Source organism: Clarias gariepinus, chromosome 12 (assembly GCF_024256425.1).
Source record: "Clarias gariepinus isolate MV-2021 ecotype Netherlands chromosome 12, CGAR_prim_01v2, whole genome shotgun sequence".
Classification (NCBI taxonomy): Eukaryota; Metazoa; Chordata; class Actinopteri; order Siluriformes; family Clariidae; genus Clarias; species Clarias gariepinus.
In genome coordinates, this window is record NC_071111.1 from 2,605,393 (window position 1) to 2,630,979 (window position 25,587).

At 38.3% G+C, this 25,587-nt stretch overlaps 1 long non-coding RNA gene and 1 pseudogene across 1 annotated transcript; both read left to right on the forward strand.

Annotated features, from left to right (window-relative positions):
* The first annotated feature begins 468 nt into the window (after positions 1-468).
* LOC128533955 (uncharacterized) lies at positions 469-2,152 on the forward strand. The gene is made up of 3 exons (XR_008361433.1): positions 469-605; positions 1,424-1,470; positions 2,125-2,152. It is a non-coding gene; the product is annotated as an uncharacterized LOC128533955 (long non-coding RNA).
* A 1,300-nt stretch (positions 2,153-3,452) lies between these two features.
* Positions 3,453-21,956, forward strand: LOC128534669 (scavenger receptor cysteine-rich type 1 protein M130-like; annotated as a pseudogene).
* Positions 21,957-25,587: the final 3,631 nt, after the last annotated feature.

Sequence of the window (25,587 nt, forward strand, 5' to 3'; positions counted from 1 at the left end):
TTTACCCAACAGAAGTGTCAGGTTAGAAGTACTTTACTGCCATCTTGTGGACTGTTATAAACAATACACTACTGTAATAATTTATTATTGTTAATAACAATTTTAAGGTTTATGTGCACTCTAAAAAATGATTCTGTGGCCTTGTAAATTTCACAGTTATAAAAAGGTTATGTTACCTTAAAAAAATCTCTAAAAGTCACATACATGATTGTTTGAGTTAGACAAATCAAAATAAATGCCTAAAAAAACAACTATTAATTTTGTCTTAAATTTACACTATATATTAAGTTTACTTCACTAGTAAAAATCAGTATTTGACTAACTGAATTATATTTTTAACAAGCACTTAATATTTTTTGATACATTTCAATCAAAATATCTGTTAATGGAGTAATTGTACTGATTAGTTTCAAGAACTACAACTATCACTCATTCCAACTCAATATTCTTTATTTTTAACAACAAAAACTTAATTAATTGAGTAAATTGCCAGTTGCAAGTGCTCATGGGAAGTCTGGTGTAACATCAGAGACCAGAAGGCTGTGAGGATGTGAGAATGGACATGAAGCACCTGGAACATTCTGGAACACTCCTTACAAATCCTGGTGAGTAAACAGCTAACACAAGTTACTGTAATAATGACTCTGTCTGCCTGCACACACAACTTTATAGGGTGTGAGTTACTGTTCTGAATCCTGTCACAGCCGAGCTCCAGAGCTAACGATAGCTAGCAACAGGCCAGTCCTGGGGTTCATTGTGATTTAGCTTGTTTGTTCCAACCACCAAACTGCTCAGCTAAAGCGCGTTTAATACAGACACTTAAACTCTGGTGTAAAAGGAGAGATTTAACACCGAGCAGCAGCGCGTGCATGTCCGGGTTTCTCGGTGTAAACGGCGGCGGTTGGGCCGCAATATTTAAATTTCTCCCGCCAAATGCGGTGATTTTGCGCCGCCAACCGCCACTGTGGCGAGGATATAAAACTAACATGTTCAAATAATTACCGCATGTGTAACATTACACACCTCACACACTGAACCGCGAGTCTGCTCAGTCACTCCGACACTTTAAGGAGGAAACGCGGACCAAATCCGGTTTAAACAGCAGAAATGAGGTGCAGTGTCCGGGTTCTGGTACTGTTTTATCCGTTACTGTATATGAGTGTTTTTAACATGATTAAACACTGAGCACGCAGCAGCAGATGTTATAAAATAAATGTGCTAAGTACTGTACTAGTAACTAAAGCTATGAAATATAAAGATTTAGTGAAAATACAACATTTCTCTCAGAATTGGGAGAAAGTAATATGAAATTTAAATATTTAAATTTCATATGTTATGTATGTTCTGATATGTAAGTAAATGAAACTAAAACTGAATGATTTTGTGTAAAACATGTTATATATTTTCTATATCTCTTTCACAGCACCAACACCACTAATGAAGAGAAGTTGAATAGAGATAAAACAGGAGGTAAATGTCAACTTTTTAAATGTTACAGAAGTATTAAATGTGTAACCATTGAATCAAAGATAGAAATTAAAAGAAGGCTTGAAATATTTCACTTTACCTATAACAAGTCTAGACTATACAAGTTTTCCACTCGAGTATACTAGATTTCCATTAACCAAAGTAAAAGATTGATATAGTTGATAGTCATGCATAAATAAAGTTGGGTATCATTTTTATACAAGGGACAAAAACATGTACAAGGGATGTTCAAGTCAAAGCGGGACCATTGATTGTGCAGAATAACAGAACACCACCTTTATTTCTCTCTCTATTTTTTTCTATGTATGAGGTTTTGCATTGTTCTGTAAGAGCAAAATGCCTTTGGTGATCAAAGCAGTCCGTTTTGTGTAAAAGCATTCCACTGGAATGTTCACCGGAATTTTACCAGCAAAGGGCTACGTAAAATCAAATCAATTTTACGTCTTCGTTTTAGAGAATTTTCATCACAAGTCCCGCTTTGACTTAAACACCACTCGTAGATCAGTGTATCGTAGATCATGATGTATATTAGTCCAAAAAGTATGTATTTGAACAGAAGTACTATTTTACCAGTCTGGTAGACTTTATATTAACAGTCACACTTGTACGTACTTGTATACTATTGTTCCTTTTTAGGTGCCAGCATTATGGGATGGCGGTGTAAACTGTGCATTTGTCGTATCATCAAAAGGAATTTCGATCATTATCGAGTGAAGCATGGTACTGTTGGTCATGGATATTTAGTCTCCTGTCTTCATTTAGACTGTCATTGCTTCTTTAAGATTTGAGAAGGTCTGCACACACATTTGTATGGATCCCACAGTTTGCAGGAAACTGAAGAGTGTGAAGGTGTGCAATCTTTCAGATGTAAAAATGTGACTCATTAGATTCGAATACAAAAGTCTACTTTCCACATGTTAACTGTATAATACTTGTGGCAGAAGTATTGTTTCTGAAACTGTTTACTAATAAGATAAATTCAGCTCTTTGTTTATGATCTTGTTACATGTCATTTGCATGTAAACCAGGTTGAATTTAGACTTCATGTCTTGTCAAATTTGGCAAATAAATGTTTAATTAAAATGGTAATGTGTGTATTGTTTTTTTTTCATTTAGTTAAAATATTTAGTAAATGTAGCACATTTGTTTGTTAAATAATAGTATAATATTCAGTATTTTCTACCTTCCATTTCAATTATATGTACTCAATTATTTTACTCATTTTCACTTTGCATTAACTTCTGATTTTCATTACATTTACTTAATTTTTTACATCATTGTACTAAATATAGTTATTCAGGTCTACTTAATTTTTTTACTGACTTGTACTCAACTCATGAAGTATATTTTACATGATTTTTATATATTTTTATATTTACTCAATATTTTTAAGTGTAAAAATGTTTCACCAAAAAAATTGAGTACAGCACAGTTTTATTTTTTAGAGTGTGTAATATATATATTTTATAATATATTATTTTATAGTCAAATGTATCAAATACTTTTAATTATGGTTATGAAATAATAGTGTGAGAGAGACTGTGTGTGTGCTTGTGTCCTGTGATGGACTGGGACCGTGTCCAGGGTGTCCAGGGTGTCCAGGGTCCTTTACTTTATGTTGTCTTTTCTCTATAGAACTTATATAGTTTCTGTTCATTTATAATGTTAATCTGTTTTGCCTCAGCTAGTCAGATAATTAGGTTTCTTAGTTAGTTAGTTAGTTAGTTAGTTAGTTAGTTAGTTAGTTAGTGTTAGTTTATGTTGTATGTGGCACCTTGGACCTGGAGGAACGTTGTTTCATTTAATCGTCTACTGAACTGTATATGGATGAAATGACAATGTGTGTGTGTGTGTGTGTGTGTGTGTAGAAGGTATATTTAGCTGATGTAGTTGCAGTGTGTGTATGTGTGTGCTGCAGTGGTGTATCAGTGTGTGTATCTGCTCTGTGCAGGTGTCAGGCATTAATGCTGTATGACAGCCGAGTGCTTCCTCTCTCTGAAATCAGTGTGTGATGTGGTCGACTCTCATCACTCACACACCTCAGAGACAGGAGGCGGAGCTCTGTTCATCAGTCACACCCCTCAGAGACAGGAGGCGGAGCTCTGTTCATCAGTCACACCCCTCAGAGACAGGAGGCGGAGCTCTGTTCATCAGTCACACCCCTCAGAGACAGGAGGCGGAGCTCTGTTCATCAGCGCTGATGTTATATTGATATATATGGAGAAAGTGAAAGATGCCGCCTCTGATTTGTTATTTAGTCTGTATGATGTTTTTTCTAATAAGGTAATGTTGAGTGTGATTGGTCTCTCTCTCTCTCTCTCTCTCTCTCTCTCTCTGTAGGGGGCTGAGTGAGGGGACACACTTCTCTCTGTCTCTCTGGGTGAGTGGAGGTGAACACATCGTGTACAGTGAGGAGGGAGATGGAAATCTGTCTGACTTTTATTCTTCTCTCATCCACACTCACACTCACAGCAGCTGGTAAGTACACACTCATTATTCACACTAACACATCACACACTTCTCACTACATCAACTGGGATTATAATGTATATATATCAGAAAAAAAATATTTCCCCTTCTTTTTTTCACATTTTTTTTCACTCAAATGATTGAAATCCTCAACACAAAGATAACCCGAGTAAAGACAAAATGCAGTTTTTAAATGATGAATTCATCAGATGAGAAATAACGTAATTGACGTGTATGAGGGTTACAAAGACATTTCTAAGGCGTTGGGACTCCAGTGAACCATCACTCACAAATGGAGAAAACCTGGTAGTAAATATTCTGTGGACTGATGAGACAAAAGTTAAACTTTTTGGAAGGTGTGTGTCCCGTTACATCTGGTGTAAAACTAACCCAGTGTTTTATAAAAAGAACATCATACCAACAGTCACACATGGTGGTGGTAGTGTGATGGTCTGGGGCTTTGCAGCTTCAGGACCTGGACGACTCGCCATAATTGATGGAACCATGAATTCTGGGCTCTACCAGAAAATCCTGAAGGAGAACGTCTGATCATCAGGTCGTGACCTCAAGCTCAAGTGTACTTGTGTTCTGCAGCAGGACAATAAACTGAAACACACCAGCAAGTCCACCTCTGAATGGATCTAAAATAAATGACATGAATGTTTTTGGAGAGGCCTAGTCACAGTCCGGACTTAAATCCTGTGACATGACCTTAAACAGGACGTTCATGCTCGTAAACCCTCCAGTGTGGCTGAAATAAAACAATTCTGCATAAAAGAGCGGCTCAGAATTCCTCCACAGTGATGTGAAAGACTCATTGCTAGTTATCACAAACACTTGGTTGCAGTTGTTGTTGGCAAGAGTGGAGCAACCAGTTATTAGGATTAGGGGCCATTACTTTTTCACACAGGGCCAGGAAGGTTAGGACGGCTTTTTCCCTTAATAAATAAAATCATCATTTAAAAACTATATTTTGTATTTACTGGGTTATTTTTATATACAGTAATGTTAAAAACTTTTTGATGATCAGAATCATTTAAGTGTGACAAATATATGTAGTAAGTATATACAAATAATAATAATAAAAGCAAATGCTGTTCAATGGCTACACACACACACACACACACACACACTCTCTCTCACTCTCTCTCACACAAACACACACACACAAACACACACAACCTCTCATTTACACACAAACACATTTTTCTCACACAGATATTTGTTTCCCATTCTCACTCTCTCTCTCTCTCTCTCTCTCTCTCAGACAGTGTGAGGTTGGTGAATGGTGGAAGTCGCTGTGCTGGGAGAGTGGAGGTTTTTCATGATGGTCAGTGGGGAACAGTGTGTGGTGATGGCTGGGATAAGACCGATGCTGCAGTGGTGTGTAGAGAGCTGCGCTGTGGGGAGCCTGTAAATGCACCTCAGTACGGTCACTTTGGACCAGGATCAGGACCAATCTGGATGGATGAAGTGGGCTGTAGTGGATCAGAGTCGACACTGAAGGACTGTAGGTCGAATGGTTGGGGGAATCATGACTGTGGTCATGTTTACGATGCTGGAGTCACCTGCTCAGGTAAACTACTGACTTTAGGGAATAAAAACAATGAGTTAGATTATCAGCATGATTTAACTGTAATTCTATCCAGACATTATTTGAATTCCATTTTGTCTTTATTTAAATGTAAAGCCTGGTGCGACTCTACCAAAGAGCTGACTGAGCCTGAGTAAGGGTCCATTTGCAGGAGGTTCATTATGACAGGCAGTGGCAGAGCCAGACTTTTTTCATAGGGGTGGCCAGGCTGGGCCCAGCACTCACTTTGGGGTGGCACAGAGACTGAGGCCTAGGTTCAGGTTTTTATCTGTATGGTAAAGTGGAGGAGGACAAATACTCACTAATTTGGGTCTAAATGATCATTTGCATATGCAGGTAACTGTGACTGTTAAATATGTTTACAAATATACAGTGAGGACTCGCTTATAATAAACATTTTATATTTGATAGAACCTACAATAAAACCTCTGATATTTTTAGTTAATATCATATATTGTTAGTAATAAGGATTTTCTAAAAGATGAATTTAAAGTAACCACAAATGAAAAGTTTCACCCAAAACTCGACTAGAATTTCACTAATAACATTTAGGATATTAACTGATTGGCACTAAATCAATCTGCAGTCATTTTTACATTATTGTTTAGGCCACATTGGAAACCGAAATATGACAAAATGTAACAAAAAATAGCTTGAATTTCTTTTTAGGTTTAGTTTTTATTTTATTTTGTTACCTTTATTAATTTATAGTATTACTTATTTATTTATCTCCTAAACTTCACTAATAACTAGTGAGAAAAACACAGACAAAAACACATGATCTTCAAGTCTGTGGCCAGGAATCACCAAAACCCTAAACACAGCAGATTTAACCGAGTCAGCTGCAGTGAGACGAGGGGAAAATGTTCCCATTTTATTAAACTACAGAAATGTAGAAGCTGCTGTGATGAAATCTGACCATAAAACCTCTAAAATCTAAAATACATCTCAGTCAACTGGCAAGTCATGATGATGGTGATGTACTGAACAGAGAAATGGGTTTAAATCTATTTTATCAGGCAGAGGAAGAGTCTAGTGAATTTTTTTTTACAATATCATAAGAACGACTCTTGTCCCCCTTTTTAACTAAAACATTCAAACATGATGTTTACTTCCTTAGAAAATCTGACTCCTCCCATCCATAAAATAATATTTCTCTAAAGCAAATATATTTGTTACATATTTAAAGTTTACCTGTAATTATAAGCCATGAGATAATTTTATTCCACATTGAAGTAATTTAGAGTAATTTATCAGAGTTGGATGTTACAGTACACATAACTGTTTTTCTTGATATTCTGTTCTGCTAAAACATGCACAATATTTACACAATGAAATGAAACACAGGTCACAGAAAGCCGAGACTCAGTGCTGGTCCTCATCAGTGCTCTGGGAGAGTGGAGGTGCTTCATGGAGGTTCCTGGTCCACAGTGTGTGATGCTGACTTTAACCAGCAGGATGCAGAGGTTGTGTGTCGAGAGCTGGACTGTGGGATTCCTGTGAAGGTGCTGGGATCAGCTGCTTTTGGCCGAGGGGAGGGTCAGGTGTGGACAGAGGAGCTTCAGTGTATAGGAAATGAATCTCAGATTTACTTCTGTCCAACAATATCTTCACCAAAACACTCACACTGCTCCCATGACAACGATGTGGGATTAATATGTTCTGGTTAAGTATCATGATTTAACTTCTGTTTAAATAGAGACCACATACCTGTCAATCAAACTTTAAGGTGTCTTTGTTAATGTTCCTCTTTCACTGAGCTCTCGGCTGTTTGTTCAGGTCACACAGAGGCGCGGCTGGTGAACGGTTCTGACTCCTGTTCTGGTCGAGTGGAGCTCCAGTACCTCAGTGACTGGGGCACAGTTTGTGCTGTAAGCTGGGATATGAGAGCTGCAGATGTTCTCTGTGCACAGCTGGATTGTGGAAGCGCTGTGCCTGTGGTGGGGGTGGACTGGTTTGGGGAGGGGAGTGGCCACATCTGGGCTGATGTGTTTGATTGTCAGGGGAATGAGACACACCTATCACAATGTGACATCTCATCATGGAGTCGAGCTGCATGCTCTCATAAACACGATGCTGGAGTCATCTGTAATGGTGAGATATTAACCTCACCTACACCACGTTAGTGAATAAACTCAGTGTTCATTAGAATATTTAAATTATGTTTTTCTGTTTCAGGATCATCCATGGCGTTTCATGAGGGGCGAGTGCGGTTGTCTGGAGGGAGCGAGTGTCAGGGGGAGGTGGAGATTTATTTCAGGCAGGACTGGAGGAGAGTTCTCCTGGACTCGTGGAGTCTGTCTGAGGCGTCTGTGCTCTGCAGACAGCTGGGCTGTGGCTCTGTGCTGAACTACCGCTCCTCTCCATCCACCACTGAACACAAACACATGTGTGTAACAGGTTTCAGCTGCTTTGGGAATGAAGCTCATCTGGGGAACTGCAGCAGTGCACAACCTGTCAACTGCAGCTCCGGGGAACAGCTGTACATCACCTGCTCAGGTAAGCAGGTATTTTTTTCATTTCTGATTAAATATGGAGTAATTATATAAAATTTAAATCTAAAATAGCTAAATTATTTGGACTTTTTATTTTGAATAATTTGGGTCATACCACAGGTATCTTGAACCGTGCCATCAGCTCCATCAGGCTGGTTGGTTCTGGGGGAGACTGTGCAGGAAGGCTGGAGGTTTTCCACAGCGGCTCATGGGGGACAGTGTGTGATGACTCGTGGGATATTGAGGATGCGCAGGTGGTGTGCAGACAGCTGCATTGTGGAGTGGCCCTCAGTACACACATACCAGCCTGGTTTGGTCCTGGAACTGGGTCCATATGGCTGAATGAGGTGGAGTGTGAGGGGAACGAGATGTCCCTGTGGAACTGCAGATCTCAGCTGTGTGAAGAGGGGGAATGTGGACACCAGGAGGACGTAGGAGTCGTGTGCTCAGGTACAGTGTAATGTCTGAGATTTAACCTGTTACATGTTAAATATGGACAAGTTAATAAGTTGTTCTTCTCTTTCCAGAGTTTAAAGAGATACGACTCACAGAGGGCTGTAAGGGGAATCTGGAAGTGTTCTACAATGGAACCTGGGGTAATGTGTGTTACAATCAGATGGATGATGAGACAGTAAACATGGTGTGTCGAGAGCTGAACTGTGGAAGACATGGCAGTCTGTCAAACACTAAAGCAAGAGTCAAATCTGCTCCTAACTGGCTGGATTATCTGAAGTGTAGGAAACACGACTCTAATCTGTGGCAGTGTCCATCTTCACCCTGGGGACAGAACAGATGTGATAATGATAGTGATGAAGTGGCTCATATCACCTGCACAGGTGGGTGGAGTCAGACTTCTCTGGTTCTGTACATTGATATAAACTGCAGTGTTTCATTGTGAATAGTGTTTAACTAATGTTACTGAGATATGAAGTTAAAAGTCTGATAAAAGTCTGCTCTGAGAGATAAACCTGCTGTGTAACATTTCATTAATGTGTGTATTTTATTACTGCAGATGATAAAACGTCTCTACGTGCACAAGAAAAGTGCTCTTTACTTCCCTCTCAGAAACACTGCTCAAGTAAGGAAACATAAGGAAAAGATTTTAGTGCTGTTCTTCACCTGCATTTCTTTATTGACAGAAGATATTTTCTCCCGTATCCATAAAATCATTTGCTGAGAACTTTATTGAATCATCCTGAGGTCATTATTCTTCCTCACATTTCATAAAAATCAAAGCAACAGAGATAAAAGCAGTAAACAGAACCCAAAGCTCATCTTCCTGCTTTAAATCATTTTATTCAGTGACCAATTAATGAATTTTTAACAGTTTATATTTACCAGATGTTTGTAATTTGGTGGTATAAAAATCTTTATACAAATAGTTTTTGTTAAACTCGAGCCATGTGTGATGTGTGTGATGTAGAGCACTGGTCTCTCAGGCTGAGTGGAGGAAAGGGAAGCTGCTCTGGGAGGTTGGAGGTGTATCATAACGCTACGTGGGGCTCCGTTTGTGATGATCAGTGGAACATCAGGAACGCTCAGGTGGTGTGCAGACAGCTGGGCTGTGGCTCGGCGCTGAGTGCTGATAGGAATGTTAGCTTTGGTCCTGGTGAAGGGACTATCTGGCTGAACAGAGTGAAGTGTCGAGGGGATGAGATTCACCTGTGGGACTGTCATCATTCCCTGAAGAAACACACTGACTGCTCTCATGCTCGAGTCACCTGTGCAGGTAAGAGGGGTGTGCTAAGTTTTCAGCTTTCTCTTTCCACTCACTACACTTTTCTCACAGGGTTGATAACTTTTATTTGTAATCTTAGATGTTAGCTTGAAAGCTCAGCAAGTCAGAAATCAGATCTAGTGAGAGTTTATTTTTAATGTGTTAGTTTTTTTTTTTTTTGCAAATACAGACATATCCACAGTGTCCACTACTACACCCACCACCACCAGCACTACAACCACCACCACATCAGGTATGTATATTTGTTACAATAAAATATTTGTTACTGTTCACTATTTTTTTCTTATCAAGATCCTCTTCTGTGTTTTTGACTTCAGGAAGAGGCGCTCCAAATACCCCACCCACCCCTCCACTGGTTCCCTTTGTGTTGGGAACGCTGCTCTTCCTGGCCTTAGTGCTTCTGGTGGTACTGTTTTACCAGAACAGAGTGCTCAGGAGAGGTACCACACATTCACACAGTTTATTTTCTCTACAACACCAGTTATTATTATTATTATTATTATTATTATTATTCTGCACTCCCAGTTGTCTCTAAGACGAGGCGTAAGACTCAGCCTGAGGCAGTCTATGAGGAGATCAACCACAGATACATCACTAGAAGAATCACGAGCTCCACTCAAAGAGGTGAGTGATATGTGGACTGTTCTACATCACACTTATTGTATTCCATTTAAACTTGGAGCTGAAATTCACTGCATGCAAATGATCAAATCACTCAATACTAAATACACCCCTCAATGCAAACTCAGTGATTAAAGCAGGATTTTACCCCAAATCCAGTCTGATTCATTTATTTACAAAAATATTAATAAAAATAAGTGAAATGAGTGTGAGAGGAAATGTGCAGTTAGAGTACATGTGGTCAGTGGAGGATTTAGATATTGGTGACATGGGCAGTCATGGGCAGGGGGGCGTCTTACAGGGGGGCAGGACAGAGTGTGTGGTGAAAAAGAAAATAAAAATGTAGAGGGATGATAACATTTACACAAACAGTTTTCTGTCACTCATTTGCACATCAGACGTTTTATGTCACATTGTGGGTCAATTAATCTCATTAATCTCAGATCATTCACAATACTGTGAGTATTTACTGTTGTATTATGTGTATTATTATATTATGTACACACACACGCACACACTCATAGAACGGGCGTAAGGCAGATAGAGGCGGATGCACCTGCACAGGAAAGCTTACACACACACACACACACACGCTTGCACTAAATCAGAACTGTTAATAGATGTTTATCAGCAGAATTCTGTCTCAGTGCCGGATCTAGTGTGTGTGGCAAATCTCTCCTTCAGAACGCTGACAAAAAATAATTAATAAATAAAAACTTTATATTTTAACTTTATAGTAAACTTTATACTTTACTTTTTAACTTTTTTAACTTTTTCAATCAATTGGAACAAAACAAAATAATTATTATAACCTTTATATAAAAAATGCAATTTCATGTAGTCAAGCAGAATAATAACACAAGTTAATAAACACAAGTGTGATTAAAGTCTATTTTATTACATACATGATATTACACTCATAAAGTGATGACAGCTGCATTATTATTATTATTATTATTATTATTATTTATTAAACTTACTTTAGTCCTGTCGTGTGATGAATCAATACTTGTTTTAAGCACAGATATATGATTAAGTGAACACACACACACACACACACCTATACACACACACCCACACACACACACGCCGTGGTGTAACAACCTGATCACATGGTGCGTCTCAGCTTGTATTGTGAGTTAAACCGTGTTGCTTTGACATTGTGGATAAAAAGATCCTTCACATTATTATCAGTCTAAATTAATCCACTGAATCCAAATCTAGGATCTTGTTAAAAGTTGAATGTGAGATGTTACTGGGGCTCAGCAGATCAGTACTGGGGCACGTGCCCCGGGGTTCCTGCAGGAGACCTGAGGTGATGTCCATCTCATCCGCTCCCTCCCCATCTCGTACAACTGAGTGGGAGAGCTTCAGTCAGTCCCCTGCCTCGTTCACAAACTAGAATCAGGGCTGGAGATTAATGTCCCACACGGTGACATGAAAATATGTGCCACGCAAAAGAGTGATAGAAAACTGATCATGCAAATGTTATCACCATCCTGAGCATTCAGATCAGTGCCGCCGCTGGCAGGATGTCACCCCGGGTAGCTGTCACTCATCCCCCTTCTCTCTGCCTTACTCCGTGTGTGTTAGTGTGTATTAGTGTGTGTTTGGTTGTGGTGCAGTGACTCAGGACCAGTTGGACGAGGGGACTGATGATGGTATCTTTGCTCGACTCTTGGTACTGCAGAGTTTTATAATGGAGTGGGCGTGGCTCGCTCTCTTTTAGATGTTTCCAGAATTTAATGTCCCTTTAGTGTATTTTTATCAGTAACTGATCTCGGCTTTATTCTGCCCTGCACGTGTTATTCCTGGAGTTTCTATTAAAATCATTCTGCATGCAGTGTCTCGATTGTGTGTTTGTCCCATGTGTGGACTTGGTGGTGTGTGAGTGAGACCCACACTTCACTGACACACAGGGCGATGGGTTCAATCACTAATTCAAATATTTTGAGCCAAATTCTAATTGGAATTTCTACAAATGTTTGTCTTTAGATGGTATAGAATTATATGTAAATGTTTTGTTACTATAAAGTTCAGTCTCGTGTGTGTAGTTTAAATGAGTGTTTTATCCCCTGAGAGCTGGATCTTTTTGGAAGATGACAGTTTCAGTCTTGCTGGGGTTGAGCGTCAGGGTCCAGGTCTGACAGGACTGCTGCAGCAGGTCCAGGTTGTCCTGTAGTCCCTGAGCGCCGGGGGACAGCAGGACCAGGTCGTCTTTGTACAGCAGGAGTTTAATCTCTGAGACGTGTAGAGTGAGACCGGGCGCCGCAGACTGCTCTAGGACAGAGGACAATTCGTTTATATATATTTTGAATAATGTTGGACTTAAACTACAGCCCTGTGGCACTCTGCGCTCCTGAGAGATGAAATGTGTTTGTTTGTTGCTAATTCTTATTCCACACTTGTCTCCTGTGTACATGGACTTAATAAGATCATATGATTTCCCCCCTACTCCACTCTCTACCACTCTATAGAACAGGCCTCGGTGTCTAATGAAGTCAAAAGACTCAGAAATCAATAAAACAGGCCAATATTTTAGAGTTATTTTAAATAACATATTTTTGGGTGAGTGTGTTAAGGGTGTAAATGTGATCAGCTGTGTGGCAGTTCAGGAGAAATCTAATCTGACTTTTACTCAGGACATTGTAAAGTCTCACTCACACAAACACACACACTCTCTCTCTCTCTCTGCGCATGCGCTGGGTGTGAGTGAGCGTGCGGAAGGCTGTCTGGCGTCCTGCCAAGTTTTTTGCAATATACTGTCGAGTTTATATATTTATTTATTTTTTTTAGTTCATGTTATTAGTTAAAAAACAAAAAAAAAGTTAAACGATTATAGTGAGAGAGAGTGACTGAGGCACCATGGCTTCTGAGGCCGGAGGCGAGACTTTGTCTCTCCAGAATGGCGTCAGGTGTGTTGTGGAAGACGGTGTACTGCTGGAGAAAGTTCTGCTAGTGATGAGGGAGCAGATCGGGTGCCAGAATATCTAGTCTGCCTCCCGAATAAATAAAGCAGTGGTGGTCTTCCTGACCAAAAAAACACTCGTAACCACGGCAACAAAAAACGGGATACAAGTTAGAGATGTCATGGTCCAGGTCACCCCTCTGTCTGTGCCAGCAACCTGAGTGGTGATCTCCAACGTCCCCTCGTTCATCAAGAACGAGCAGATCCTGAGGGAGCGGGCGCGCTTTGGGAAGTTGACCGGCCCCATGAAGCCCATCCCACTCGGGTGTAAAAGCTCGAGTGTGAACCCTGTCTTTGCGTAGGCAAGTCCTAATGGTTTTAAACGATCACGAGGGTCCGCTGAACGTTAATTTTAAAGTTAGAGACAGGAACAACAGTTACACCGTCTTCGCCACCATGGAGCGGCTGAGGTGTTTCGAGTGCGGGGACGTCGGTCACAAAAGGCTGAGCTGCCCGCACGGAGACATGCAGCTGGGGAGCTCGCGGGGCGACACCGCCGGGAAACAGCGGCAGCACCGAGGAGTCCGTGCCTGAGGTGGGCCTCGCCGACACACCTGAACTGGTCAGTCCCGAACACACCGGCAGCACTGAGACACACCCCGTGCTCGGCGCTGAACTCAACACCGGTACCACTGTACACAGCGCAAGCACAGAACCTGATGCCAGTACAGTGTTCAGGGCTGACAGTGACCACGCCCCCAACATCCGCACCGAAACACAGCAGCCGCAGACCAACACACCAGGACTCTGGACGAGCTGCAGAGATCTACAGCTCAGGTGGAGGAATCTGTCTATAGGACAACTATTAGGTGTGCACTGCACAAAGTTGGCCTTTATGGAAGAGTGGCAAGAAGAAAGCCATTGTTAACAGAAAACCATAAGAAGTCCCATTTGCAGTTTGCCACAAGCCATGTGGGGGACACAGCAAACATGTGGAAGAAGGTGCTCTGGTCAGATGAGACCAAAATGGAACTTTTTGGCCAAAAAAACTAACACTGGCGTAAAACTAACACTGCACATCACTCTGAACACACCATCCCCACTGTCAAATATGGTGGTGGCAGCATCATGCTCTGGGGTACTTCTCTTCAGCAGGGACAGCTGGTCAGAGTTGATGGGAAGATGGATGGAGCCAAATACAGGGCAATCTTGAAAGGAACCCTCTCGGAGTCTGCAAAAGACTTGAGACTGGGGCGGAGGTTCACCTTCCAGCAGGACAACGACCCTAAAGATAAAGCCAGGGCAACAATGGAATGGTTTAAAACACAACATATCCATGTGTTAGAATGGCCCAGTCAAAGTCCTGATCTAAATCCAATCGAGAATCTGTGGCAAGATCTGAAAACTGCTGTTCACAAACATTGTCAATCTAATCTGACTGAGCTGGAGCTGTTTTGCAAAGAAGAATGGGCGAGGATTTCAGTCTCTAGATGTGCAAAGCTGGTAGAGACAGACCCTAAAAGACTGGCAGCTGTCATTGCAGCAAAAGGTGGTTCTACAAAGTATTGACTCAGGGGGCTGAATAATAAGGCACACTCCACTTTTCAGTTATTTATTTGTAAAATATGTTTGGAATCACGTATGATTTTCGTTCCACTTCTCACGTGTACACCACTTTGAATTGGTCTTTCACGTGGAATTCCAATAAAATTGATTCATGTCTGTGGCTGTAATGTGACAAAATGTGGAAAAGTTCAAGGGGGCCGAATACTTTTGCAAGCCACTGTATATATATATATATATATATATATATATATATATATATATATATATATATATATATATGTGTGTGTGTGTGTGTGTGTGTACAGTATATGTGTGTATATATGTATATATAAGAAAAAACGTAAAGTAAGTTTATCTTTATTGTTTCACACTAAAGTGTGTTTAAGACCTCAAACCTCTCTCTCTATCTTACACACACACACACACAATCAATCTCTCTCTCTCTCAGACAAACACACACACACACACACTCTCTCTCCAGTTCCAGTATAAATGTAAAATCCCAGAGAAACACACTCTAGTTCCCCCATAGTGCCGTTTTGATTGTTGGATTTTTGCTTTAGAATATTTCCGACCCCGGCTGGTTGTATGGATAGTTTTTGATGAATTTTGTTAGACGTCACTTGTACAATAGAATCTCACGAGAATGGCAAAGATCACGCTGGTACTGTGTGTTTTACCGCGCGGTCTCGAGGCATGTCTGAATAAAACTGTGAGGAACATTTACATAAAGGTGAGGTGTGTCTGAATTACAGAAACAGTGGAGGTTCTAGTGTGTATGGTGTCCTGGGGGAACTCACCTTCAGCACCGCCAGAAAGAAAGAAAGATAAATAAAGAGATAAATATCTGCCAATGTGGCCACTGGACAGAAAGACTGTCTGTTATGAACTGATAAAACTCCAAATGTTAAATATCATACGTCTGAAAAGGCCTCTGTGTGTGTGTGTGTTTGAGCGTGCATGCAGTCGTGCAGGCTTTCCTGTGCAGGTGCATCCCCCCCCTTTCCCTGACTTACACCCGGTGTGTGTGTGTGTGTGTTTGAGCGTGCATGCAGTCGTGCAGGCTTTCCTGTGCAGGTGCATCCCCCCCCTCTCCCTGACTTACACCCGGTGTGTGTGTGTGTGTGTGTGTGTGTGTGTGTGAGATGTATACCTTATTCGACAGATCATACGAAATGTGTGTTTCCTGAAATAGAGTTCATGACTCTGTGTGTGTGTGTGTGTGTCTGATGCCTGTCCTGCTCTCCTCTAACAGGAAGTCTCCTCTCTGAAGAACAGCATTCTGGGTATGAGCATGTGGATGATGAGCTTCTCTCAGGTAAAAAAGGCCAGAGTGTGAGTTTGTCTGACTCCATTAACTGAAAGATATTCGAATTGCAATTAAAGATGAGAAATGACTAAATGTGTCCTTTCTGAGATGTGATTATGATGTATTGTATAGAAGAATTACAATAACTCCAGTGTTTTAATGCTGACACATGAGATCTCACAATCAACCTTATCTTACTTTAAGCTTCTGAAATCCCTCTTATCACATTTATCAAAGCTTCTTTGGATGAGGATTTTATTGAGTATAAATGTGTTTAAAAGCCCAAACACACAAACTCTTCTTTTTCCAGTAAAGTCTGGGATTGGAGAAAAGGCTGAGTATTATGATGATGTCATCGACACCAGTGACTTCATAAGTGGGTGCAGTTGTTAACTGATCAGATCAATTGAGTGACTTGACATTAAACCATGAGGTCAGAATGTGATGGAGCTGTTTGTACAGAGCCTCTGCTTTTATTTCATTTAGGTGATACAGGAAGAGTTGAGCCACCAGAGGACTACGATGATGCCGTCACTGCTGGACCCATCGCTGATAACGTGGAGGGTGTGCTTCTGTTTTGGGATTTGTTTTAGAGAGCACACACACACACACACACACTGCAGATCAGTTTGTTTATTGATTTGTGTGTAGTGACATTTTTGACATGTATACGATGTCATTTCGCATTGTGTCATCAAATCCACAGTGTACAAACTGTCACTTCAGTAAACTTTAAATCTCTTTAAATCTCTGTGTTTTGGTGTAGAGGATGAAGCTGAGAATTATGATGAGGCCATTACAGCTGATCAGAAGTCAGTTATACTGACAGGTATGATAATAATGTGACAGTGTTGCATCCACAAGCATCCAAATGATCATTAATGACATTCATGTGGATTTAATAGCTTTTATCTCTACATTCTGACAGAGGACGTGTCCGAGAACTATGATGATGCAGTTACGGCTGAAACAAACACAAACATCACCACAGGTCAGGGAGTTTCTCTGTTATTAAAAAAATCCCCTTAAACAATTTTATAATAAACTTTAAACAATGTGCTGCTGAATTCTGCATTCTGATTGATGTTGATTAATTTTCTATAACAGCAGCTCTGACATACTGCAGCTGTAAATCACAGGTTTATATTATTGCACTCGTTCCACTACATTATGGTTTCTATAGTAACAGCTCATCCACAGGGACGTGTACAGCAGACGCTCCACATTAACTGATGAAAAACAAACAACAAAAAAGTCTGCTATAAGTGTAGTAAAGTGTAGCTCCAAGAGCTCACAGTGCTGAGACGCTAAATGCTGATTAACATCAACATCTCGTCTGCTGCATTTGACAGAAATCAAACTCACATCTAAAAGAACTCAACAATTCATAATGTGGGGAATTAATTCATGCATTTCATTTTAAATAATCACACACAACTTTCTTTTTAATGTAATGTTTAATTAATCTTTTTTTTTTATTTTTTACTTTCTTATGATGTACATTTATTTAGAAAAGACAGGAGGCAGAGTTGGAGGTAGCAGAGCTGAAGATGTTGAGGTTCTCTTTGGGAGTGACAAGAATGGATAGGATCAAGAATGAGTTCATCAGAGGGACAACCCACGTTAGATGTTTTGGAGATAAAGTCAGAGAGGCCAGATTGAGGTGGTTTGGACATGTTCAGAGGAGAGATTGTGAATATATTGGTAGAAGGATGCTGAGGTTGAAACTGCCAGGCAGGAGGTCTAGAGGAAGACCAAAGATGAGATTTATGGATGCAGTGAGAGAGAACATTTAGTTGGTTGGTGTGAGAGAAAAGGATGCAGAGGACAGGGTTAGATGGAAGCAAATGATTCGCTGTGGCGACCTCTGAAAGGGAACAGCCCAAAGACAAAGATGTACATTTATTTGTTTTCATAATGCTGCTGTAATACAAGTCACACCCACATCTAAAACAATTCAGAAGTAAATAATGTAATTGTCATTAATAAAATTACTTCTGTCTATCATTATATCTTACAGTCCTTAAATGTATTTGTTTAAATACTAATAGTTTAATACCATTTTCCATTAATGGATTATTAGAATTAGTGCCCCATCTGCTGTGTAGCCCAAAAGTGGCACCATCACGTTCTATAGAGTAGACCAGCTTCAGAAGGTTCTAGGTTTGGCAAGAGCCAAGAGTTAAGTGATGCACTGAGTCAGAAACCCAGGACACAGTAGTAAAATTTAACTATTTATATTTACTAATTAAGGGTGTGTATGGTTAACAAACATCACAAAGGGAATGCAATTTACATCACAATGTTTTTAAAGAGAACTCTAGTGATGCATTCAATATGTAACTAAAATAAATAAATAAATAAAAGAGTGCGCACATAAAGAAAATAAAACCGGCCCGGGGCCTACTAGAGTCTTAGTGCTCCACTTTGGATCATCACACGAATTTCCATTCGGTTCGTTATTGTGTTTGGACACAATCCTTCCTACCGCACTTGAAGATCAATCAATTTGATAGTATCTTATGGGCTCGTCATCCATGACAGGGAAAAGTAATCCAAGGAATCAATTCGAAAAGGTTCTGGGTCCAGTCTCGACTAAAAACCAATTCACCAATTAAATATTACAATGGCTTATGGCACTGGTTGAACTACTGACAACAAAGTAAAATGCAATAAAAAACATAAAATATCATAAAGCTTAGGTTAAATAATAATAATATAAATCATTCACAACAGTAATACAATGTGACGTAGATGTACATCACTCAGAAAAATAGATGCCACATGTTATCATTAACACCGGTGACATTAAACACGTGGCTTAGCATCGGACAATTAGCTTAGCAACTAGCAAGTCTCCAGGCTGCTGTCCACGCTAGAGCAATACAAACCAGTAGACTGTTAACATGTTAGACCCTCACTGTTGCACTCATCAGATAAATGTCATCACATTTAACTCCAGGAACAATTTGCTATGATTTGCTCCTAATCGTGAGGGAAAAAACACAAATCCATTCGCTTCTTCAAGTCTAGAAAGTTCCAGCGCTGCGCGCGCGTTCTTTTGACCTTTCACCCAATAGGGACAGACAACCAGCTGGGACAAACCATTTAGTAAATAACCACAGGGGGGATCTTTAGAAACAACTGATTTCAGGACAAACCACATGCTTGCACGGGGGGATTTCAGAGTCTGTCTATTTGTCTACTTCCATCTTTCACTGTCATAATCAAAACCTTTATTAGTTTGGATTCTTTAATATTACTTTAATATAATTATTATTTTACATCATTTTAGTAACCAGTCTATAATTTTCTTATGGCTAATTATGAACACTGGGTTACAGCTGCATTTAATATAAGCCACACCCACATCTAAAACAATTCAGCAAAATGTATTTTACATAATGAATTAAGCAATTTAATAATATTTTAAAATCTACATTAATATCACTGAACAATAATTAATTAAATAATATTGAATGGCTTTTTATTTAATCTATTCTCTGTAACATATAATTATTAATTTCTACAAAAGTATCACTTGATCAAATCCAAACTAAATTTAAAAATGCTGATGAAAAGAAGCAACAAGTTATAATTTTAAGCCCTTAAATGAGATTGACATGAAAAGCGTGGCAGTACCACCTACTGGCCCAGAGTGGTACTGCACCAGAGGAAGGGAAATACACGAGCTCCATATATGTACATATAGCACTTACACTCATGTAATATTAATATTAAGTATTAATAGTAATAAAAATGTTAATAGTAAATATTTTCATTATTAATTGAAAAGTATTTAAAAATGAAAAAATAAATGTAATTTTAAAATGTGAAATATAATAAAACAATTTTATGTAAAATGCACTTCATTAAATAATCAATACATTTATCTCGGCTGTTTTTATTTTTTTTTCTAAACAAATTAAGAATGTTGCCTTAAAATGCATTTATACTAATTATAATATGTGTACTAAAAAAATACATACATGAATTAAATAATTAATAAATAATCATGTAGCTAAGGGCTAAAATTCCATCTTATAAAGAGTGATATAATTTCTTCTCTTCTTACTGCAGTAAAGCTCCAGCAGGCGACTTCATCAGCTCTCACCTCCATATCTCAGTGGTTATAGTGGAGTCTCTGGCTAGTAGCTTTCACACACTAATGGGAAAATGCACCGTTCCTATTGGTTAATCCTTTTTCTCACTACAGCAGCTGGTAGACAATAAAACATCATTAAACTCTTATAATTTAATAGTGTATATATTTAAATAGTTACTTTTCGCTCCTCACTTGCATGGAATCCTATTTTAATTTCACAATTTAGTGTTAATATAAAATCAGTATAATCAAGTTAATATGTAATAGTTTATATATTTAAATTATTTCTGTTATCTTTATTTTTCATATAAACGTCGTGTTCTACTCAGTAACTCAGTATTTTACTATAAGATCAACACACACACTGGTTTATTACTTCTTCATTTATTTGTTGATTAGACAATCCAGAAGATTATGATGATGTCATCACTGAGGAACAGGATGGAGGAGAGACAGAAGGTGAGTGACTTCTTGTTTATTCTGTAATGTACATAAGTGCACAGGCAGCAAAGTCAAAGATTAGATTATATATGATTAGATTATATACGGTATATAATAAATATCAACTTTCAGAAGAGTTTTTAGAACAAATGTTCTCTCTGTTCTGTCATTTAACAAGTGCATTTATTAAAGAGTTTAGATAAGACCTACTGTAAATATTACCTGTGATATATAATATAAACATCAGCTGACTGTTTTTAGAACAAATCTCTGTTCTGTCATTTAACAAGTGCAGCCAGATTTATTACACACTTTAGATAAGACCTGTATATTTATGGCTCTTTTACTTCCACATTTTTATAAACACAATCTTGTAAGGACTGGAATCTATTTATTCCAAACATTTAACAGGAAAATAGAAATGTAATACTATATAAAATGTATTATTGTTTTGTAGCATTTCTACAGTTGAATCAGTTTGTAAAATGATGTGAAATTTGATGGACATCTCTATCACATCTTATACACATGGCCTGTGTTAATATTAAGAAAACTCATCTGATAAACGTCCTCTATTCTCTTCATTTATTGTTTACAGATCAAAGAAATCCTACATAGTGCATCATTTACTGTATTTGAAGGTTTTACAAAACAATGACTATTAATCCAATACAAAGGAGATATTAAAGAGGTAAATGTGTTTATTTTACAGAATATGATGAGGTGGAGGAGAAATCTCAGAAAGACAGGGACCATGTGACTGAGACACGCCCCCAAAGGCCTTTTCTCAGGAAATTACATTTCAACTTTTATAAACACAAACAATGATTTGATTCTACTTCCAATAATTTCATGCATTCTGAACCATGTTCATTTTCTCACCTTGTTATTAGCAAATAGATTAGGGAGAGTTAAATCAGCTCCATTATTACTGAACCAAATGTTTCCAGCTTTCCTTTTACAACACATTTCTGACAATTCATCTGAATATCTTGTCTTTGTAAACAATATGCAAGCAATATATACGTCTAGGTTTCATGCTGTGTGTTTAACTATAAAACATATCATTGAAATGAAGGTTTTGTTGCAGTCTCTATTAGGGAGCTGTGTATGTTGGAAGTTTCATTACGGATTCTCAGATTTTCATGTGAAATTCTCAGGTTTCCTTCAAACTCTCCAATTTCTTTCCTTATTCTCAGGATTTTGTTTAATAATCTAATATTTCTTTAATATTCTCAGATGTTTGTTTTGTGATCTCAGGTTTTATTCAATATTCTCACTTTTTAATAAGTGATGGCTCGTTAATTTTAATGTTAATCTTAATAAACAATATACAAGTAAAGGTGACTTTTTAGCCTCGCAGAATGAGAACAATTCAATATTTTACATTATGCAGAGTTTTATTTGCTTTTTCTCCTATTGTGTAACAATCATCTATTTTCATACAATTAATGAAATGAAAGTGTTTTAATGTTTATTATGTACATTACTATTACTATTATGTACGTATATTGTGATGATCTGTGTTTGAGTTGAGTAAATCACATGCAGGGAAAAATAATATCACAAGTGTATACTGCTCTACTGCACCATGTTCATGTTTTTATTGTCTTTATTTTAGGACTTTTTTTGAATTACAAATCAAATGTCACTGTTCTTGTACAATAACAATAAAGATTATATTCTATTCTCAGAAACACACAAATAAATACACAAACTGACATAATAAAAACATTTATATAATTATATATCATAATTAAACACATGATAAGGACTTACATTAACACCAACATTACACACATCATAACTCCAGATATAAACACTATTATTCATGGGTTCATATATCATGGAATTTATTCTTTCATAATTAGTGATAACTCTAACATTATAGTATTTGCTATTTTAATAATAATAATAATAATAATTCTTATTATTAATCAGCTGCCTAATTACAGCGCCCATCTAGTGGATGAAATATGCTATTAAAATCCACATCATTATTTTAGGAAATGATTATTAATTTGTAAACTAAATCTTGATGATTATTATGATAAAATCCAAACTAAATGTATTTGCAAAGTAAAAAAAATAACATACACTGCTTTACAACACACACACACCCTGTGACCAGCAGTGACTTCATTCCTGTCCCCCGAGGTCAGTCCATGTGCTGGTTGTCCCCAGTCACAGGTGCAGACAGAGACTTATCGTGTGTCAGAACAGTGGACCTTGAGGAGGTGGATGTGTGTAAGGGAGAGTGCACACCCAAGAGTCAGCTCCCTTGTGATGAGACAGTTTTCGATGTCTGTGTCTTACTAATGCAGGAGAATGGATGCGATGATCCGACAGATGCTTTTGAAGCTGCAGAGCTATACACCTCACTAAGAACACTGATACTTGAAAATATCTAAAGATAGGCTGTAGTTGTCCCCATTTATCAGTTGCTCTGCTGTGTACTCATTATTACATGGTGTTACTGGTGTCTTAATGTATAATAATAATTCAAACTGGAATATCAGTTTTTTTTTCTCCTGATACATTTATAAATAATAAAGTAGACCTAACAATGGTTATAAAATTATTGCAAAATTCTGATTATATAGCAGAGACATTATTCAAATCTCATGTAGTGTAGTCTAATTCCACCTCAAAAACTGTTATTAAAACACATCCGCAAGTATTAGTGAGGTATTGCCCAGCCTTGTCACAAAATTTAACACACCTACCCTTCACTCTTCGTCAGATCAGGTATAACTATGAGTTTATGTATATTGTTGTTTTAAGTGACCTGCATTATACAAAATAGTTTTCATTTAACAAAACATATTTTCCTCCAGATTCTTTCCAATAAACATTTATTGATTGTAATCGTGCCTTTTTTATGCTAATAAAAGCATATATACAGCAGTCTGTGTAAGTGAGAATTGTTCAGGCTGAATTGCACATGTACTGTAAACAATACATAAACCTATTTTACATGAATACCTAACAGTTCTGCAAGAGAAAACAGTGCAGTACATAAGTACATTAAAAAACTAAATATTTCAAGAAGTAAAACTTAGAAATAAGTTGTTCAGTTATTTTCACAGTATAACAAAACTTTTGTGGCAGTTTCAACTTTTAGTTTGTTTAAAAGAAAAATATGTGCTGTATATAAACACCACCAAAATAATAACACAGATAAAAAGGTCAAACTAAATGTAATTGCCTGTAAAATTATCTCTAAAACAAACAAGGGCAAATGAGAGCGCACAAGAGCTGAACGTGAGCTACACAATGTCCATAATCCATATGTTGCTTTCCAACACTGAATTGAATTCAGACCGGATGTCTGGGAAGCTGTCATAGCAGTCAGCCATCTCTAGAACCCCTCCACATGTGTGTCCAACAGGCCTTTATGTGAATTGGGACATGTTTGTAAACATAAGCTCAATTCTGTCAAAAGTGACCTCATCACTTCTTGTGGCGAACCTTAGAAACTTGCCAAGTTTCTCCTCATCTACCTCCCTGATGTACCTTTTAAGGTGGTTCTGAACCTCTCTTTGCTTTGGCGCCATCACAGGGAACTGAAGGAGTCCCAGTACTTGCTTAGGAGATGGTTTAAGGTTGTCATACATCTTCAAAAGCTCATCGTGGTTAAAGGTGATATTTGGCTGCATCACTTTCTTCCAGCAGTCTATCACATACATTGGCTTTTGCACAAGCTCTTTGTGTGCAATCTCCATCAGGATGTCTTTGAGTGTCTCAGCTGCAACTTCGTAGTTGTCTAAGACCTCTAGTAGCTCATCAGTATCAACAGTGGAAAAATCTTTGAGAGCCCTCTGAAGGATGTCATGATCTTGGCAATTTACAAAATGCATGAAGGTTTTAAGTAAGTTAATGCACACTGATCCATACAAGATTGCTTCCATAAGGGGGAGAGCTAGCTTGATTGGTAGGTATTGACATGTTTGGTAAGCTTTCACCAGAATTCTGCCAATGGCCTTCCAGGTTTCATAACTGAAGTCATGCCTAATGAAAGGGACGTTCACTGTTGTTCATACTTTAAAGCGATCATAAAATTCCTGCCAAAAAGAACAATACACATCTCTAACAGCACCTGAACCAGCACCATTTTCCTCTGTATTATCAGGAAGTAATCTTTTTATAATCAAGATGAAGATCAGATGTGAGGAATCAATGTTTGGAATAATGAGCTGCATTTTATCTGCTACACTTTCAAAGTGATCAGTGATGTATTGAGGACCTGTGATACCATGAGAGTCAGTGACTAATAATAAGGGGCTGTCCAGTTTCTCACCTTCCATGACAATACTTGAGGATTCATCATTTTGCTCATATAGCAAGAGGTTATGCTGTTCCTGAAAATCACCACTACTCTGTTGACCACCATCATCCTCTTTCTCCATATCATCAGCATCCAGCTGCAGATTATCTTGATCGTCATCATCGTTTAACTTTTTTCTATTTCTACCTCATCATTGTCTTCTGTTTCATCTGTGTCACTATCACTTTGTAACTGCTCCTTGGGAAAAGTAGCAATATAGAAACGTAGCCTGGCCATGCAGAGAGTATCATAAATTAATCCAATGGTTACATCCTAAGTGACTCGATTTTGTTTATAATCCCACACTTCAAAGTTGAAATCTGTTTCATGCCCTTTGGTTGACATTCCATTTGGGAAGAAGAGATTCCTTCCTTTTTGTAAGACAGTATCCATGCCACATTTTACTCCAATCACTATTGTTCTTGTGCCTCCTCCTTGTTTTACTTTCACTTGCTTTAATTGTCCATTCTCACTGTGCAGCCACCCTATTTCAATTTTGCGATGAGTAGCTTTCCCTTTCTTTATT